This window comes from Pleurodeles waltl, chromosome 8, assembly GCF_031143425.1.
Source record: "Pleurodeles waltl isolate 20211129_DDA chromosome 8, aPleWal1.hap1.20221129, whole genome shotgun sequence".
Classification (NCBI taxonomy): domain Eukaryota; kingdom Metazoa; phylum Chordata; class Amphibia; order Caudata; family Salamandridae; genus Pleurodeles; species Pleurodeles waltl.
Window position 1 is genome coordinate 1,534,755,635 of NC_090447.1, and position 21,399 is coordinate 1,534,777,033.

Below are 21,399 nucleotides of genomic sequence, written 5' to 3' on the forward strand. Positions count from 1 at the left end.
TGTAGGGCAGAAGGGCATGAATGGAGCAGCCCTGTATGAAGCCGGTGAGCCCAAATTGAATGCCAATGGCCCGTGGGACCCGCCGGTGCACCAGCAGGGGCCATGGACTGAAAAAGAGCATACATCGCATTCAAAAATGCGGCCAGATCCGTCCCAGGAGTCGTGAAAGCCAGGTACTGCTGAGTTGATGTCTGAGGAACATCAGGATCCCTCGGCACCGGCGAAAAATGAGGGCTACGTTGAGTGACCTCATAAACTGAAGGCGCCAGTGACAACCCCGGACTATCCGGCTGAGGCGTGACAGTGGGACTCATCTCCCAGTTCTTCTGGCGTCGTGATGAACGAGACCTCGACCTCGATCGACTCCTTGATCGGCTCCGCTCCGAACGGCGCCGAGAGTCATGACGGCGCCGAGAGTCATGATGACGCTGCTTCTTATGTTTTTTGGGAGAAGCATGGGAGGAAACCTTCTTGTGTTCCTTCTTCTTTGCCTTGGCTAAGAAGAGCTTCGCCTCGCGTTCCTTCAGAGCTTTCGGATTCATGCTCTGGCACGAAGAACAACCTTCCACATCATGTTCGGAGCTTAAACACCAAATACAGTCCGAATGGGGGTCGGTCACTGACATCTGACCCCCGCACTCCCTACATGGGAGTTTCATGGCTTGAAACCGGACTTCTTCGGAGGTGACATTGTAACCTTCAAAATCGTTACAGTTACCAACGGGCCAGGAAGAAAAACCATTGGCGTCGAAGCACGGAAAAAATGAAAACTGACGTCAGTACGCCGGCGAGGACCTCTTATTGGCACGTTGACGTCAGACGGAGTCACGTGAAGCCGTGCCATTATGACGTCCTCGTTGACGTAGATAGCTAGGAAGAAGACTTTCCGTCAGATGCTGGCGCAAGGATCGAATTCATAAGGTGAGGAATCCACAGGTAGTTGTATCCATCAGAAGTTTTACTTCATTATTTGCTCAGCATAATATAATATAAATACATATATTTGCTGTGTACATTGCAGTGGAGAATCATTTTGGTATGTTTTCCTTTCATTGCTGTGACTATTTTTAAACGTGTGCTTTCAACATGCTAATCTCCTTTTAGGAACCTCGTGGTGAAATAATAATAAATGTCTTCTTTGAACTGAGAAGTGCAGTCCAGAGATTTTTGTCAGCTCGGTCATTAGTGAAAGCAAAACATTTTGGCGTAGGTCGGACAGTCTAAAAAAGAGAGGTTGGAGGTTGAGAGTGCGTGATTTAAAAGTGTAAATATGTATTTATTCTGAGAGCTAAAGGAAGCACTGCAAACCATGTTTGAAAATGCATGTGAAATTAAAATGCCTTGTGATGCCTTGGCAAATGTGTTTTCTTGTTTATAAGGACTTTCTAAATTTTGGAATGGGTGATTAGATAAAACAAAAGTATTAAATGTGTTTTCATGTTTAGAAAATATGCTTTTTGAATGGAATGATATCCCTTCTGTTCTTGACAAGAGGGTTTGGATACTTTTGTCTGCATACAGAAAAATGCAAGAGAGATGTAAACAGTTAGAATATGCAAACCAAAAACTGAGAGGACAGCTTGATCAAAATAAATTATTACAAAATAAAGCTGAAATCACCCAAGCTGTTACAGGAGAATCTAACTTTTCACATTCCAGTAATGAGGAGGTTAAAAAAGGTGGGGCCAGTGTGAGCTGCATGTGCAGAATGTAGTTTGTGCGCAGAGTAGCCCACAGTTTTTGGCAGGAGTTGAAATGCATTCTTTAAAAGATTACACTCAGCAAGAAGTTGACGATGTTACCGGTATATTCAGACAACTTTTGAAGAGTATGATGTGTACAATTAATTCAGACAAGACACAGGGACTGTTGCAAAATGTGCAGTTTTTAGGAATTCGGTGGAATCCAGAACATAGAGAGATGTTGTTGCAGGTAAAACAAAATATTTTGGAGTTTGATACTCCTGGCCCTAGGCAAGAGATACAGAGTTTCATGAGATTGTTTGATTTTTGGAAACAGCATAACCGTCATCTGAGTAAAATCTTAACCCTTTGGTACAAAGTAACCAGGAAAAAACATGAGTTTGAATGGGGTGAAGAGCAGCTGTGTGCTTTTGATTTGGCAAACGAAATAATTCAACAGACTTTAGACTCGTGGCCAGTGCAAGAGAGAGACACTGAGTTACATGTAACTGTTCAGGGACAACATGCAAATTGTAGTATGTGGCAGAAACAGGGGAGGACGAGGGTGCCCCTGGGGTTCTGGACTAGAAAGCTACCTGACTTTGGGGCGCGCTATACTCCTTTTGAAAAACAGCTTTTGGTCTGTTACTGGGCTCTAGTGGATACTGAGCAAATAACACTAGGTCATAATGTAATTCTGAGACCTGAAATACCAATCATGCAGTGGGAATGAGTTCACCTAAATCTCACCGTATAGTACATGCACAAGAAGCTAGTATCAAACACTGGATCTGGTACATACAAGACAGGGCTCGAGTAGGACCGGCAGGCACTGCAGCCCTATATAAACAGGTGTCACAAGCCCCCGTACAGGATAAGGAGAGAGTGCCAGAGGTACCACAGGTAAAACAGTCACCAGTGAAATGGAGTGAACCATTTGAATTCTTGTTCCCTGAGGATAGGAAGCATGTTTGGTTCACTAATGATTCATTCAAATATGTGGCTACCAAAAGACATTGGAAAGCAGTGTCATACAATCCAGTTACTGAAAAGTTGTTGTCTACCACAGGAGAAGGACAAAGTAGCCAATATGCAGAGTTGAACACTGTGTATCAGGCTCTAAAGCAAGAGCTGCCTGGAACTTGTCATTTTTACACTGATTCTTGGTCCAATGCCAACGTATTAGCCATTTGGCTTCCCACATGGCATGCACATAACTGGTTCATTCATGCAAAGGAGGTGTGTGGCAAAGAGTTGTGTCAGGAAATTTGGGAAATGTTAGAACAGAGTAAAGTCATAGATGCTCATTGTTCCTTTGACTCACTAGAACGCTGGTTCAATTCCCTTGCAGATGCAGAGACAAAGGTTCAGAGGCAGAAGTGTCAACTCAGAGTTCTGATTTGGTGGGTATGGCTAAGTGGGCATACCAGAAATGTGGACACCTGGGAGAAAAAGCCACTTACAACTGGGCAGAGATTAGAGGGATGCACATTCCCCTAGATTTGATAAAAACTATGATTTTGCAATGTCCTATTTGTCAGCACACACAACAGAGATCTGTCTCACAAGCAGTCACAGATCAATTGGGGAGAGGAAAGTTACCAGGACAAATCTAAATCAAAACTATTCTGTTAAATAGTGGAAAAGCTGATTTATTCATACAGATTGGAGACAGAATTGTCCAACTTGTCATACGTTCAGTGTATGGAGGATTGGTGAGGAAGGGGATTGTCCCAGCCCTTCAGACGGTGCAAGGAAAGGGAAGCTGTGACTCAGCAGATAAAAACTTCAGTGCTAAGGTGTGGGTTGAATACCCAAATGGCCCTCCAGAACCTGCAGAAATGATAGTAAAGGGCCCCAATAACGCCCTGCTGATTATAAAACAAGGAAAGGAAAAAGGGGAACACATTTCACATAACAAATGTTACTTGCAAGAAAAATCATACTTGTTTCTTTTACAGATCCTACTACGACTTGCCACTGACCATGAGTGTGCTGTGTGGTCTCTCCTCAGAAGTTTGAGTGTGGGGTCGGGGGAGGGACCGCACCCCCAACTTGAACCTGATTGATAACCCTAGTGCAACTCTCCTGCTGCTTTTAAAGTACAAAACCTATGGATCCATTTAGCGCTAACTGTGCTTCACAGATCAAAGTTCTGCATGGAAACAATGCAGAGTACCATGGATGTTCTGTCAACTTGTTTGATTACGTTTTCCACTCAAACTAACCCATGGCTTGTTATCATCTGATGACGGCTGCCAATCTCATTGCGCATGTTTAAATTGCCAGTTGGCTGACTATTCTCGTATGGGAACACTTATATTCCAGCAAACCTTACAGGTGGACAGTGTACATTTACATGATTAGACATCATGATGTTTCCATCTAATGCTATACCAACTTGCTATCCTAGAGACACTATTCAATCAGCTATTATCCCAATCAACATATATAGGCTTCAGTCCTTTCATTGTAGGTGTGTCACGTTTAACTGTTTATAAGATCAATATGTTAATCCACTTCCATTGCTTTATAGTGATTGCTTTTATCATTTCATTATGGTGCTGCGTACAATGGCTTGCAATGTTTTTTTTTTTTTAAAGAAAAAAAATAAGAGAGAAATACACAAAGTCATTGATCAAAGGGCGGAATGTAGTGAAACATTTGTTTTTGACCAATGACTTTATGTTGCACCACTTTGCACCTGGATTAGCTGTCTAGTGTTCACCAGTTGCAGACTACATTTTGTATTCAGTTTAGCTGCCTATTGACTTTAGCGTAGCATTAGACACTGCCATGTTAAATCTGTTCGTACTTTTCCACATTGTAAACTGTGCTTGTTTTTGTGCTTTTTCTCACCAAGGGCTTTGGTTGATAAGGATGTAATCATACGGCAGGGAACGGCCTTGTTTTGATTTGACAACTTGAGATTGTGGCCAAACCCCAACGTGTTATTTTCAAAGCAGACCTAAACTAGCCAGCATGTTTGAATTGCTAAATGAGGGGGTTTTCCCATAAAGCTCCTTCTGGTTCTTTAAGATATAAAAAGGCCCAGCGCGACAGTGAGACAGTGAGTGGCCTCAATCAGGATTCTTGATGTCGGATGCCTGATATCTGTCCCGTGAGGGTGGAAATCTCTTTCTCACAGTCGAACGAGGTCATCGTCTTGCTGGCATGAGAAAGATGAAGAGCTTGGCAGGCCCTACGGTGATAAATGTTTACTTCATTATTTGCTTTGCATAATATAATACAAATACACATATTTGCTGTGTACATTGCAGTGGAGAATCATTTTGGTGTGTTTTAATTTAATTGCTGTGACTATATTTAAACGTGTGCTTTCAACATGCTAATCTCCTTTTAAGAACCTCGTGGTGAAATAATAATAAATGTCTTCTTTGAACTGAGAACTGCAGTCCAGAGATTTTTGTCAGCTCGGTCACTAGTGAAAGCAAATCAACCCTCCTCCAGAAGTTCTTGATATACTTTAAAAGAATGCTGAACTCATCGTTAGTCCCAACACGCGACTTCCTTCGAATGTAATCAAATGAACCAAGCTTTTACTACTCCCCCAACAGCTGTTCTCAACCTACATGTGGTGCTTCATGTGTTTAATGCTAACTCCTTCTATGAAGCGTTACCTTCGGCTCTCAGCCCACTTAAGTACTTGTTTATTCTACTAGACTTTGCTGACTTACATGCTGTCTTTCTTTTTTGTTATGTTACTTAACAAAAACATTAGTTTGCCATTTTCATTTCGTCGAATGTTAAAGTTATCTTTCACCTTTCACATATAATAACACTCCCAGCCTACTAAAAGCAGTTCTTGGTGATGTCTGCCCTGTGTACCCCGCCTGTGCAGCCCTAGGAGCATCTTGTGCAGGCCGTGGTGGGGGAGGAGGGTAATTTCTCATCATCAGATTCCTCAGAGTCCAGTGCCAGGGTCTTTCTCATTGTTATGTTGTACAACATAGCACAGGTTACTATTCTTTTACAGCAGGTTTCTGGGGTGTTCTCTATTTTTGTGTAGACATTGAAATCTACCCATAAGTTTGCAAAGTGTATTCTCTATAATATATCTGTTGTGTTTATATACATGGCTGTATCTGCTACTCCTTCCTCATGGATAACGCTATGGGCACATAGGGGGTTATTCTAACTTTGGAGGAGGTGTTAATCCGTCCCAAAAGTGACGGAAAAGTGACGGATTTACCACCAGCCGTATTACGAGTCCATTATATCCTATGGAACTCGTAATACGGCTGGTGGTATATCCGTCACTTTACCGTCACTTTTGGGACGGATTAACACTCCTCCACAGTTAGAATAACCCCCATAATCTTTAGGTGAACTGCATATGCACTGTTGCCTACACAAAAACATATGAAGAAGAGTAATGCTGGACATGCTGTGCAACACGCATGTTACGAATGTCGCAATAACGTGCCCAGCAGATATCCTTCGCCAAGCTGTCCCCTCACCGGTTGGTCGTAAAGGGCAGAATGTGGCAATAGGGAGGAGTTATGTCTGCTTCCCAGATATGTTGTCATTAAATTAGTAATAACCCAGCAGCGTTGCCAAACATCTACATATTAAGGGGCAGATGTACGAAAGGAAAATTAATTTCCTAACGGACCGCATCACAATTTCGGTCCGTTAAGGAATGCAATACTCTCTTTCCATATGTACAAAGGGCGCTATAGAATCGGAAAATGTGATTTCTACCCAGCAGAAGTCACATTTTGTGATTCCGTAAATAGGAAATTGCAAATAGAAATTTCCCAACCACGATTTCCTAGGCACATGTACAAAGCAGCTCCTAAATGAGAAATGGGCATTTAGGAAATTTTATTACCATCAGATCAAATCCGATGGTAACCATGTGAAATTTAAAAAAAGCACTCACGAATGCTTTTTTAAACTGTCTTAGAGTACACACTTGTCCTAGGGCATTGGTGCGCTTTACATGTGCAACACTTTCTTGGGTGTATCAAGGGGGGGGTTTAGGCCCATAGGTATGAATAGGAGAACATTTCCAAATTTGCGATTTCCTATCAGTAAATCGCAAATCCATTCATACCCACAGGAACCAATGGTTTGGCATTTCCTAAATGGCGATTTTCTAATAGCGATTCCTACTCCATACGAATCGTTATTGGGAAATTGCTAATTTTGCACATTCCAATTTGCATTTACTAAATAGCGATTTCTTAGGATTCACTATTTAAGGAATTAAAAATCTGAATTTTGTACATCGGGCCCTAAGTGAACTGGGGCTTAATTTGAATAAGGTAGGTGCCCGGGCTCTTCTCAGAGCCCACCGCAGTTGTGCCGCCCCTTGCCACTGCCAGCCGTACCAATGACAGCACCAACACAACTAACATTGCACTGCTGCACGCTTGACAAGTCAGACAATTCCAGGCCCCCAATGCTATAAGAATGCAGAGGCTGGGTGGTATTATTAACTTTAAAGTATAATAAGTTAGTAAACACTGCAATTGTGCTCATCTGAAAATTATACAGATAGCGCCACCAGGTGGTGGGCTGTCATTAGTGTCGGTGTTGGGAATTATGTGCTGGTGCCGAGCACCAACAACCACCGCCCCAACTTAAGCACTGAAGTGAATGATTTTTTTTTCTGTACAGTCAGAGTGCAAGGACGGACATATTAAAGATGTGCGTGCCAGTCACACATCCAGTTACATGTGGGAACTGGGCAATGCCACACAAATCTACCTTTGTGGCATCAAGCTCGGACGGGCTGCTAGGGAAAGATAGGTGTGGATAAATGTTGGTCGGCATTGATTTAAAGAACGATGAAAATCTCTTGCAAGGATGCTTGGGGACATCTCCCTTGCAGCTGCCTGCATCACCTGGTAGTTACCGGAGGCAAGCAGGAGGCAGGAACATGGACATGTGTAGAGTAAGGAACAGCGAACCACTGGAAGCATCCTGTGGTGAAGGCGTGGGACAGGAGCGGGGGCTGCGCGAACCTCCAGCTAGCACAGCTAGTGACATTATTGGGGCCCTTGTGGAATGACCACCCAGAACCTCAGTCCTCATCACACACACCCCAACAGAACTGGTTGAGGTCCTATGACCTGGGGTAGAGGGATAACCCACATGCTGTGCCACACATACAAGTTATTTACGTGCAAGCGTAAATTGTGTTTACCTATTGCATTGGTGGTGCCCTGACCGCCCTGAACCTTCATGGACAGAACTGTTGCCATAGCGACACTTGAAAACAATGAATAAAAACAAGTTAAAAAAATGTGTCGAAGAAGGTGTGGCCTGGTTGAGGTGCGTTTTTTTACTCAGAGAGGGCCCAGATTAATTTGTGAATCTGTAATGACCACCGTACTTAATCTGTTTTTGTATAATTCACCTCCTCTGTCTGACACATGCGTACTAAAGGTCCGTCCCTCCCTCCCGCTTCTCCCTGTGGTGCAGCCAGGACCTTTCTTCATCCCAGTGAGAGAGCGTAGTTTAAATATTACATATTATAGACATGAAATGGTTATGTTTAACAATGCTGCATTAATAATATTATTCATTGAAACTTATTCATAAACGTGGAGAATTGTTCACATGTGTAAACTAATGTCAACTGTAAGAAATAATCATTTATATTATGCCTAATTGAAAACATTAACACGTATAAAACTGCATTCATTAGAACTCGTATATCTTAAGTTAGCGTGAGTCGAGAACTAGCTGTGTAACTCTCATATTAAAGCGTATTTTTCTGTTTCTCCAGTGTGCGGACTTGCAAAAGACCATGACCCCGCGATTGTTCTTTTCCTTACTTGTTTGCAACAATGCTAGATTTTCTCATCCGCATGCTAGCAGCTTTTAGTATAAATTATGAACTTCGAAACAATTATGGACACTTCCAAGGACGATAAAGCGTGGAGAAGAGAACTTTTGACCTGATGTGTGCCAAGGAAATGAAGTAACCCCGGATGTGCCACCTATGAAAAACATCAATTATGAAGACCAATTAGGAGTTAGAGAAATATCGTGAAATGACAAATGGATTACTTAATGTATAATGATAGGTTACCGATAGTGGGGTGTAGTGACTGACCAATAGAATTTTGGGGGAATGTATCTTGGAAAAAGGGATAAAAACCCATGACACAAGAGACAAAGCGCATTAGGTAGGGAATGATATCAATTGCATCCAGAAACTCTGTCACTCTATTTGGTGACTTGAGACTTAGACAAAACCATCCTTGCCCATAGACTGCCCCATTACACTTTCCTCCTTATGGGGAGAGTGTCCCTTGCCTTTAACTTAGATAGACTGACGGTGATCTAACTGATGTCCTGAAGACGAAGACTGATCCTGTATGCTGACCTATCTCGAGGAGGGTAATTATTGCTAATGACATTTATTTTGCCTTTTCTTTCTAGGTACCAACTGCTGTATGTTTTGATTAGAGATCTTAGTTAGAAGTTTCCCAAATTAATGTTCTAAATAGTTTTGCATGAAGCCCAACATGCTAAGGCTAATTTGAGGATAGATGAGGTATTCATTTTGACTGACGAAACTGAGGTGACTGACGTAGTGCTATGCTGAACTAAGACCTTTAGGAGGTATTATGTATCGCGATCTGTTCTTATTCGCATGATTATCTTATGTTCCTGATCTTTGCATTATTGAAAGCTTATCATAGTTGTCGCCTTGTGATTATGTTTATTTGATTCTTAGTTTCAAGATTAATGCATTTGCTATTAGATTGTAATCAAGAGGGAATAAAATTCACAAAAACTCCATTAAGGTGTGGTTATTCGTGACTGAAAGGTCATGATTGCGCCGAAGGTTTATTAATGACTAAAGTGAAATATATTTTGGTGTAATCTGTTGACAATGTTATTGATATAATGATCGATATATTAATCAGTTATCTCGTCTTACGGTGTCTCACCACTGGGTCCAAAGATTCATCGGCCTAAAACGAGTCCTGATGTGTATAAATTAACATAAACGGACGCGTTAACACCAGCAGAGAGGAGAGTGCGGCCATTCTGAAAGTTTAAGATGTTTTTGACTCCCTTTTATACATTGCACCTGGTTACGTTCGTCTCTATTTGATGGTATTCTGCATCTGCAGTTTTCATGTTTTGCGACTATTCACAACTTGCAATTGATTAATACATTGGAATTGAGATTTGCTAATAAAGAACCACAATTAAATGTGTTTAAAAATAAATCATGAATCGCAAAAAACAAGTCGCGTATAAATAAATATTTGCATCATTGTGACATTTTAAGAAATCCTGGGTTTGGTGTCTTTTGTACAGTAGAAAATGCTCTCTTGTCAGTCACAACCTGGTTTGGGAGCGATTAGTGAATCTCTCACCTTTAGTAGAACAGGGACACAATCCTGAGGGAGCCCAGGATGGGAAGGCCTTCAAGAGATTACTTGGGGAAACCACTAATGGGTCACACAACCCCTCCTTCTCCTGGAGCACTCAGGTTACTGTGCAGCTTCAGTTCTCAAAGTTATCGTTTCATCTAGTGATGAATAAGCTACCATTAAACAACAGAAGAAAATATACAATTGTAAGTTGGGTTTGGTTTGGTTCTTCAAAAACTCCTGCATTAACACCTTTTAGTTTCCTCATGGTAATGGCCTTGAAGTGGACATACCTAATCACAGGGGGTCAATTTGGAGGGGAATTGTTATCCCTGGAACATGTGATCTTCCTGCAGGAAGTGTCACAACAGCAGCTTAGCTTCTTGGGACACACTCACCGGTGACACTTCTACACAGTGGTGTGTGAATCATGAACAATGGAGGCGCCTGGGTGAGGATTTCTGTGCACTGGGGTGTTTTCTTTGGGGCAGGCTGGTGACTCTGCACAATCTTTGCCATAAGGGGTCTCATGCAAGCCACCCCCAGGAAGGCTGCTAGGAGAACAGACACAAACAGAGGGAACTTTAGCTGCCCCTACGCTCAGGGTTTGTTGGTCTTGCAATACTCAAACTCTTGCATCAGTCACACATTCTTAGGGGACAAATCGAACTCTGCAGCCAGTCTGGGATACTGGAGCACAACAAGTATTTCAAGAACCTTTGATAGGAACAGCAATGCAGACAGAGGGACCTCACCTGAATGTGGCAGCCGAAGAAACGGTGCAGACACCAAGGTGCCCCCGTGAGGGTAAAATCTGAGGAGATAAAACCACAGGTTCAGGAGACGGTCCCAGCAATGAAAGTCTTGGAACATTATGGGCACGCGGAACGGCTGCCTAACATCTGCACATTCAATAGAGTAACTAGAACTACAGCAAAGCAAAGGAATTATAATAACTACCAAGATCACACATGTTGAAGATCCTACAACTAACAGCGCCGAGAAGGGAAATCACTTCAGTGCAGAGAACTCCCTTCCATAGAACACTTACCGGATCATGTTCTGGATACCTCAGGGCAGCCTGCAGAAAAACAGGGAAAAGTCCAGTGAGGTACTATTTCAGGGAGCAACACAGAGCTCAGCACAGGGCAGGTAGTACATTACTCACTTTGTAAACCCCATTAAATACACGGATCAAGAGCTAAAACGTAACGTGTGTTCTTTCATTCAGAGAACTTGCATAAAGAAACACACAAAGAACCTGTATCTAATAAACTACTTAACAGAGACAGGTAAAGGGATCATTAGTGGGTGAAGAGTAACCCTCAGGACCATAATTAAAGAAAGGTTGGGGAAGTCTCATACATGATCCCCCAAACCTTTGTTTCCTGTCTACACTGGGTAAAGCACTTGGTGATGCGGGACACTAGCTGATGGACTTTAGAAGAGCCACCCTGCTGCTCCTGGTCACTCTCTCTCATCCCACTTCCCATTCCTCCGCAGTCATGGCACTGCCAGTGTTTTCGGCTGGCAGCGATGTTCGTGGGAGTAAGGCAAAATCTACAATATTCATTACTCAAGCAAGACTGAGGCTGCTGCCTTGAAAAACGCACAACCCACCAAATTTGTTTTACCTAACCTAGGACTCAAATGCGCTCATGATGGTCAGCCCCCAATTAATACCCTTGAAAACATGGATTAAAACATGTTTAAGGGTGTTTATAAAACTTTTTTCCAGGGTGGGAAAAAGGTGCGAGGAAAGTGAATTTGCAGTCACCGATTTTCACATTTTGGACATCCTGGAAAAGTTTTACTCCTCCACTTGTCAAGAGTAAATTTTCAACCATTTCCAGTGTGGGAAGAGCATGGAGGGGAGAGGAGTTGGTCAATGCCCCTAAACATGGTCACACACCCACAAGGTACTCTATCCCTGGAAATCCCAGGCTCCACCTATTCCCAACTCCAGTATTTATACTTGAAGAAGGTGGAAAAATCCACAGCTAGCTAGAATACAAAGCTTGATAACAGCCCTAACATAATCAGAAGGGCTATTTTCAAAGCTCTGACATAACTGTACAAAACTGTACCACAATTTGTGACCTTACTACATTGCAACTACAGGGACAAGTGGATTTTATTACCGGACAAGTAGATTCCTGAAGCATCCAGTCTCTAGGGACAGTAGATATTTGAAAATATTCACACACCCTGCATTATCACAATGTACTGACCTCTCTAAGGGCCAAGCATAGTTTGGTTTGTCAGAGTGACATGATACAGCATTCAGCTGTAGAGCAGGCCCCACACTTGACAACGTTTCAAGAGCAAAATTGGGGTAACAGCTGCACTGTCCTGCAAACACCATCAATGGGCCACTGGGAGGTAGGAAGAGAGAAGGGGGCTCCCTGTGGGCAGCACCAAGGAGTTTTAGTAAATTGTAAAAAATAATACATTCTTAAGTTTATTGGGTTGTAAAACTGGTGATAACTCAAAGCTAAAAATGACATTTAACAGAGGGGGCTTGGGGCACCTCCCTCAAGTAAGATTTTGTAAATGGTGGTGGAAATTATTTCAAAGCACTTAGTGCTTGTCACGTTGGCCACAACTTGATAGAGATTAAAAATACCACTATACATGTACATTGTGAGGCTAATGCAGAGATTATCTTGAAAATGTGCATTTTAACACATATTAGGCCTGTAACAATGGACAGAACTTGACATTAATATAGGATTTAAAGACCACTTTATAACCAGGTGGGAATTGTGGTTTTGTAGTAAATGATGGACCTGCACATTGGACCTGCAGTGTACTTTCTCTTTCAGCCTTTCCTCCTTAGGCGCCTCATGAAGAGGGTTTCAGAAACTAGTCACTGTGTTATATGAAACCACATAGCATAACAGGACAATGCTTCGCCCAAATAGCATCTTATATTTACAACTAGGGGTTCTCTTAGGGTGATTTTGCTCTCACAGCAGTGGGTGGGTGGTTCAAGGGTGCTGTGGCTGCTGTTTAGCGCATGTACTGCAAACACTGCAAAAACACAACATGCAGGTCGAAATACTGTGCAATACTTCCTCGGCCCTACGTTCAATGTCTCAGACTTTCACACTATGTCTGAAAACAGTAGACAGCCAGATCCCCAAGGGCTAACGCCCACCAACAAAGAGGTCTCATGTTCCCCATATTTAATGTGGGCATCTGCACAATTATCTTCAGTGCAACTGTAGAGTATGACTCAATTTTAGTGAATATTTAGTGTTAATTCATTTTTTTATGTCTGGCACTGCCAAGATGGTTTGCTTTGAAAAAAACACAGAGGACTTTGAGTCACCGCCCCCTTCAGCCATTGGTTTAAAGCAGCATCAATCACACCTTGGATCAGCTCAGAGTTGTGATTCTGTATCACTCTCTTGCTGGTGGTTATTAGACGTGTGACTCCACCTCCTGGAAGTACTCTCATAGCAATGCTGCAGGTGAATTGTATCCAGTATCTGGCAGTGACTCTTTGCTGAACACAGAAGCCATCTTGGAAAAAACGCTGGTTCTACATAAAGCAGCACATTTACAGTTCTAAACAAACGCTTGAAGTTTCATCTAATTAATGCACCGCAGTATGTGTCAGGTCCTTTTTCCAATTAAATTATTTATGTGTGCAAATTATTTTAAACAAAATTGAGACAACATCTTTGTAGTTTGTTTACATGCATATTTACATGATGCTTCAAGCAAGCATTTGTGCCTTGAGCGATTTTGGTTAAGAAAGCCATCTTTCCAATACAGTTTCCTTCTCATCCCTTTGGCCTACACTCTTGTACACACACAGGCCCTGCCCAGGGCACACCTGTGGCCACCATGCAGCAGTGGGTTGGGGCCTCTGCTTGTACACACACGGGCCCTGCCCAGGGCACACCCGTGGCCACCATGCAGCAGTGGGTTGGGGCCTCTGCTTGTACACACACGGGCCCTGCCCAGGGCACACCTGTGGCCACCATGCAGCAGTGGGTTGGTGCCTCTGCTTGTACACACACAGGCCCTGCCCAGGGCACACTTGTGGCCACCATGCAGCAGTGGGTTGGTGCCTCTGCTCCAGAGGGCCTGCACTGCCTTAGGAATCATTGCTCAGCATGTACTGCTGCATGAGAGGTTCCTTGTAGGGACCCACGTAATCTCATGCCAGGTTCTGGGAATAGATTCCATTTGGTTCTCATGTAAATTAAACAAGCCAGGAGGTGATTTCATTTTGAAAGTCTAGTGAGCTACTTGTCTTTAGATGCTTAAGACTATTTCTTGCAATTAAAGAGAATAGTATATTTGATTAAGCCAGCCCTGTCTGTACCACAAAATACTGGCAGGGTCAAACAAAATGTGTATTAAAAGCTGCTTTGGAAAAAGGATACTAACTTAAACCTTGCAGTTGGACAGAAAATAATTCAAAAATAATATTTTTTGAAAATTATAAACCTTTCTGTAATAAATGCATGCATGTGGTGTGGACAGTAGCCACAATCAGTTCTCTTTTTGGATTTTGAGAGAGAAACTTGAGTGTACCGTCTTTACATATAACTGGTGATGTCTTTCTTAAATGATGGTCGGCGCTACCGCACAATTGCTAAGCATGAGTCGTACTCTTTTCATGCGCGCATTAACGGCGGCCAAGGTAGACTCTGGTAGCCATTTTTGGAGGACCATCAGTGGCCAGCTGACAAGCCTCCAGTTCTGGTGCTCAAGGCAGGAGACATGGAAGAGTGGAAGTGCTGTGGGGCCTGGGTTGGGGAGGTTCAGGGTTGTAGAGTGGGACATGTCAGCAGAAGACCAAAGCAGGAAGGGTGGAGGATGGGGGTGGTCAGAGGCTGCCAGTATGTATGAACTATGTTTTAGAAGCTCTGTGCCCAAAGAAACTGAACAACACACGAAGACGAAGAGAACTGTTGTAATGAAACTGCACGACTTATGGAATTAGCCACTAACAGGCTACATTTCAAAACAGCTTAGAGATTTAATGCACATGCTATAGAAATCCATGAGCACCCAGTAAGTCTCCTGGATTAATACCGATAAGACAGCTCAAGTGGTTCATGCATTTCTACAGTCATCAGAGTGTAACCTGCTGGTCTCGGGCTTGAAATGTCACTGAATAAATGAGATGGATAAACCGCCTGTTGCAGAAGCCTGCAGTAAGAAACCCCACTGGAATAACTTGTTTGTAGTTGAGATCACTGAGTAACCTACACGTCACACACAAAAATCTTTCTAAACTAGCCAGATGGGTTAAGCATGTAACTTGCATGGCACGGGCTTGAACCCTTTCAGGTGTTAACTCAGGTTTTCATTCTTCTGAAAACTTCGTTTTCACTGCCTTTATGTAGTGGGAAGTGATTACACAGACTGCTACCTGCATTAGGAAATGCGCAACGTGCACATCAGATTACTGTGTCCCCCAAGAACCCTCACAATGTGCAAGTTCAGCTTGAATTTTACATTTTTAAGTGCATTACTTTGAAGGTCATAATTGTAAACGATGGATAAAGTGAGTGTTGAACCCTCCTAAGGCTCATCGACAGGTTGATTTTTATTAGGCAAACTGGATCACTGTGCTGTATTGGGCAGATCTATCCACTGAGCTTGGAGGGGAACTGGGGAAATATTTACTGTTAATACTGGTTCAGGCTGAGTCATAAACCACATATACATTCGACTCTGAATAAGGCTGCTTGCAAGCGTGCCTTAGGAGTGAGAATTCAAAAAGAGAGGTCTATGACTTCTTGCCAGCTGACCTCAGAGGTGATCTGGTAAAGGCGTCCCTGTTTTTGTTGGCGGGGACAGAAGTCCTTCTGAGGTTCAATTACTTGGTCTATCGCAGAGCATCCAAGAAGGCGACTGGAGGGGGGAATGGTAAGGTGGCAATTTTTACAGTTTAGGAGACGTTATTTCCAGGGTGCATGCTAGAACTGAATGAAACACACATTCTTACTGGTTGGAGCTCATGGAGCCAAAAAATGAGTGAAGCTTATGGTGAAATACAAATGTGATTTTTTTTTAGCTCTGATCAGAGTTCCACATAGAAGTGCAATATAGCTAGACAATAAATCTAAAGTGAACTTCCTAAGGATAAGATGTACAAAGGATCTATGATATGCACTCTATGTGTAAGAAATTGTAACTTGAGTATCTCAACTCTGCCACTGAGATAGCAACATGGTTCATGCCTTGTACATCCACACAGTGCTGTATATGAGGACCTCCAGCAGCAATCCACCTATGCATCCAACATCCACCAGAAGTCTATATGTGCATGTGTGTTGGCTGACTAAATGTGTTTTTGTTGCAAGTGTGTGTATATGTGCACTTGGGTATTCATTGTGTGTGTATGAGTGCATGCATATGTGATTTCTATCTGTGCTTTCAAACATATCACACAAGACTCAGCCATTACAACAATGAAGATGTACACCTAAAACAAATCATTTATTTTCAGAATATGTTTATATTGCACTGGTGCTGCTTTCAATGAGCCACTGGTGTCAAGGGAAGTGTAACAACGCCCTTATGTACAGCCCCCCAGGACCGCGACCAGATTTCTGCTACACCATCCCCAACATCATCGTCCCGCTAGCCATCAACTCCAACCACTACATCCTAGTTGGCGACCTCAGTTTCCACATTGACGACCCCAACAACACCAACTCCACCACAACTCCACCACTCTCCTAGAGAACATGAGCATCATAGGCCTCACCCAACTGGTCACCGAACCCACGCTCAAAGCCAGACATACACTTGACCCCATCTTCACCTCCAGCGACAGAGTCAAATTCAGTCACGTCACAGAACTCACATGGTTCAACAACACCATCGTCCATTTCACCATCTCGGGCGCACAGCATACCATCACTAAGTACCACACACCTAACCACCACAGCTGGGGCAAGGTAACAAGGACACAGTGGACTCAGGCCCTCAGCACTTTCCAATCCAAGGTCTCATCAGACCTAGAACAGGTTGTCCAGAACTTCTCCACCTGGATCACCGAATGCGCTGACGGAGTTGCACTGATGAAACAAGCCACAACCAATAAAACCTCAGGACAAGCCAGCTGGTACACCCAAAAGCTCAGAACCACCAAGCGTAGCTGCTACTGACTCAAGAAACAGTGGCGATCCACAAGGAACCCCTCCGACAGAGCCATCCACAAAGCAGCCCCCAGCAACTACCACCGGCAAATCAAGGAAGCCAAGAGAGCAATCATCATGGACCGCATCAACACAGGAGCCAACCGCATGAAAGAACTATTCATAATAGTCAAAGAATACTCCAACCTGATAGCCACAGAGAACACTCCATCCTTCCCAAGAACTCTGCGACACCCTCTTGGACTACTTTCACACCAAGATTGCCACCATCTACAACAACTTCGACCCCCAACCCACAGTACTCAACCTGAGCTCTCTCACCCACCCAGTGCACACCAACAGAACAATCACCACACAATCCATCTCCGCCATCAGGCCATCCATCCACTCCGGGGCACCCATTCACCCATGCCCCCACCACCTGTTCCACCTCGTAACCAACCACATCGCATGGAACACACCAGCATCTTCAATACCTCCATTACCAGAGCAGTCTTCCTGGACAAATGGAAACACACAGAAAGCAGACCTCTCCTAAAGTAACCATCCGTCAACCTCACCAAACTCAAAAATTACTGACCTATCTCGCTGCTTCTCTACCCTGCCAAAGTACTCGAGAAGGCCATCAATCAACAGCTCACCAAATACCTGGAACAAAACAACCTGCTTGACATCTCACAATAAGGATTCCATGCCAACCACCGTACTGAGACTGCACTCATCGCAGCCACGGATGACAACAGAGCAGGGGAGACCGCTGCCCCTGATCCTCCTCGACTTATCAGCTGCATTTAATACTGTATCCCACCACACCCTCATCAACAGACTCCATGACATCTGCATACAAGAGGACGCCCTCAAATGGATCGCCTCCTCCCTGACAGCATGTACTCAGAGCATCCGTCTGCCTCCATACACCTCCGAACCCAAGAACATCATATGCGGTGTACCCCAAGGATCATCCCTCAGCCCCACATTGTTCAACACCTACATGACCCTCCTGACCAACATCAGATACCACACATCATCTCTTACGCAGACGATACACAGCTCATCTTCTCGCTCACCAAAGACCCCCACCACCAGAACAAACTTCCACAACACCATGACCAATGTAGCAAATTGGATGAAAACAAACTGCCTCAAACTCAACTCTGACAAAACTGAAGCACTGATCTTCAGGACAAACACATCCATGTGGGACCACAGCTAGTGGCGAACCGACTGTGGACCCACTCCCATACCAACAGACCACACATGCAACCTCAACATCATCCTCAACAGCAAACTGACCATGAAGCGACAGATCAACAGAGCTGCCTCCTCCTGCTTCCACACCTTTCGCATGCTCCGCAGAATCTTCAGATGGATCCCTGTCAACACCAAGAAATCCGTCACCTAGGCAGCGGCAGCTCCTCCGCTAAGGCGGAGGAGCGTCGCCCCACTGCTTTATGCAGTGGACGAAAGGGAAAAATAAAATGATAATAACATAACTTTATTATCTTTTTATTTTTCCTCAGAGAGCCAGGTTAGGGCGCGGCTGGAGGAGGAGGAGCGCTTGAGGCAGAAGTTTAAAAAATAAAACAAAATGGCACCTAAAGTAAAAAAAAATGTTTTATTATTCATGAAATGTAAAGTATTGAATTAATTAAAAGTAGTTTTATTATTTAAAAAAAAAAATATCACATTCTTTTTAAAAATAAAAAGCCATATAAATATTGAAAAATAAAATACATGTGGTTTATTTATAGATTGTTATTCTAACATTAAATCAAATGTAATTTTTTAAACAGCTTAAATAATTGAATTTAACATCAGGGTTTTCTTTTCAGTGCAGTACCAGTGGTTGGCCATGTGTGTTGTTGGACGTCTGCCAGCTCTGAGCTGGAGTACATTTACATACAACTGTGATGGATCTTGTAGAAAATTGGGTTACTGGTTGAAGGAGGGGTGAACCCCTACTCTGGCAGCAATCACAATTCTTGTCAGGGTGAAACACAAGCAAACCCCAAATTAACCTGTTCTTAACTTAATAGTTTAGCACAAAAGCAATGAGGCTCAACTTGGAGACAAAGTATGCAGCACACAAACAGTAATAAAATGAAAACACACCACAAGAGAAATCCCATGCCAATTCAGAAAAATAGAGTAAAATGTATTATTTGACACAAAAACGACAAAAATCCAATTATTAGAACCAAAGTTCTGCAGTTTTAAAGGTTTTGTGAAAATCAAGAGCTAAGAAGCAAAACGTGTCAACTGGGGTTATCTGGTCATGGTAAACTGGGTCCAAGTTACATGGCCGACCGTGAAGGAGCGAGGGCTAGATACAGGACTGAGTTCAGTCTGCTGGCAAAAATACCTTGTGGTCTGGGTGTCGAGATGCGAAGTCCTTTCATGGAGATGGAACTATCGACGAGGAGCTTCAATGCAATGTCTGGCATTGAGATGCGTCATGCAGGGGCAGTGTCAATGACCGTCGACGAAGAGCTGTGATGCGAGGTCTTGAGTTGTCATTGAGGAAGCGGTGGGACTTGCGGAGACTTGCACTGTGATGCGTCGCCGCAGAGGACGAAATGTATTGCGCTGGACTGGTGTCACCGTAGCGGCTCCATCAGCATCGAAGAAGCCACTGGTGTGTGTGAGAATTTGCACTGGGATGCGTCGGCATCGAGTATAAGCTGCGTCACGCTGTGCTGGAGTCGATGGTGGGCTGCACCATGCTGCGTGGAGATGTGTTGACTCCGAAGAAGCTTTTTCTGTCCCTGTGGCTTGAACAGATAGCCAGCCAACTGACCCTTGGGGATTTCCTTGAGATTTAAGTCCACACAGGCAGCTGGATTCAGCAGGGCAGTTCACAGCAGTGGAAGAGTCCTGGTGCAGCCTTGGACAGCAAAGCAGTGCTTAGTCAGCAAGCAGGTCAGCAGGGTAGAGTTCACAACTGGGAAGTCCTTATTCCTGGCAGAGTCCACAGGTCCAGAAGTGATCTGAAGAGTTGGGTATGAGGGTCAAATATTTATACCTGTAAGTAAGTGAAGTTTCTGGATTCCTCCCCTATGGAGAAATATGGAATTTCCTGCCCCCCTGCCCTGGCCCCAGCTTGTCTGGGGGCACAAAAGACTAGTGTGGAACCCTTTGTGATGGTGCTGAGGCAGAGCCTTTGTGATGTGAAACTATGGTAGGTTACAGCTCATCCCCCTCATTCAGACAGAGATTGCCCTGCGTCACAACCCACACCCCTCTTTGCCTTACTGTCTGCGAGTAATACACTAAGACCAACTACCCCAGGACAGAGGCTGTAGGCACCAGTTAGGACAAGAAAACGCCAACTTTCTAAAAGTGTTGAGAATTGTGACTTAAAATCTGACTTTACCATTAAAGAGGCTTTTAAATTACAATTCTTTAGAGACAAAATTCGACCTACCTGCTCCCAACTGAAAATTATTCATTGTAATAAAGTAACCCAATGTTATCCTATTGGAGACGTGGACTTGCAGTAGTGAAAAACACATGTCAGATTTTTTACACTACCTGGACATGTAAAAGTTAAAGCTATGTGTACAACTTTTTAGCTACATTGCACCCTTCCTTTTGGGCTATTTAGGGCCTACTCTAGGGGGTGACTTATATGTTTTAAAAAGGAAGGTTTAAGCCTGGCAAAAGATTTTTGCCAGGATGGAATGGCAGTTTACTAAACAGTAACACTGTAAACATAGGCTGCAGGCTTGAGATAGGTTTTAAAAGGCTACTTAATTGGATGGCACAGTGAGTGCAGCAGGCTCACTAGTAGCATTTAATTTGCAGGCCCTAGGTACATGTAGTACCACTGTACTAAAATATTGTACTTAAATTAAATGTGCCAATTGTGTGGAAGTCAATGTTATGATGTTTTGGGGAGAGAGCACAGGCACTTTAGCAGTGGTAAAGTGCACAAAGTTTTAAGGCCAACAAAAACGAAGCCAGCAAATATAGGAGTATTGAGGGCTATAAGTTGGGGAAAACCACGCCAAGGATGTCGGGTCCAACAGATCTTTTGTGGTTGTGGTAACTATAGAAGTGCAGTTTGCGAACAGCAACAGGCTTACTCTTCTGTAGGTGGGTGCATGTCCTCTCTAAACCCCTCCTTAATCCTTCCTTAACCACTCCTTATAGGGAAGTAGGTTCTTTCTAACATGGTTACCCACACTTTTTGCCTGTATCAGTGTGTTTTCACTGTAG

The 21,399-nt window shown here is 43.5% G+C and overlaps 1 protein-coding gene across 1 annotated transcript in view; it reads right to left on the minus strand.

The window, feature by feature from the left end:
• The window catches only part of SLC37A1 (solute carrier family 37 member 1), a 384,263-nt gene that overhangs the window by 284,788 nt on the left and 78,076 nt on the right, over positions 1-21,399 (minus strand). The window contains exons 2-3 of the mRNA XM_069202970.1: positions 11,100-11,129; positions 10,804-10,862 (exon numbers count right to left, since the gene is read on the minus strand). The gene's annotated coding sequence lies outside the window, so the exon portion shown is untranslated. The remainder of the gene's footprint in view (positions 1-10,803; positions 10,863-11,099; positions 11,130-21,399) is intronic.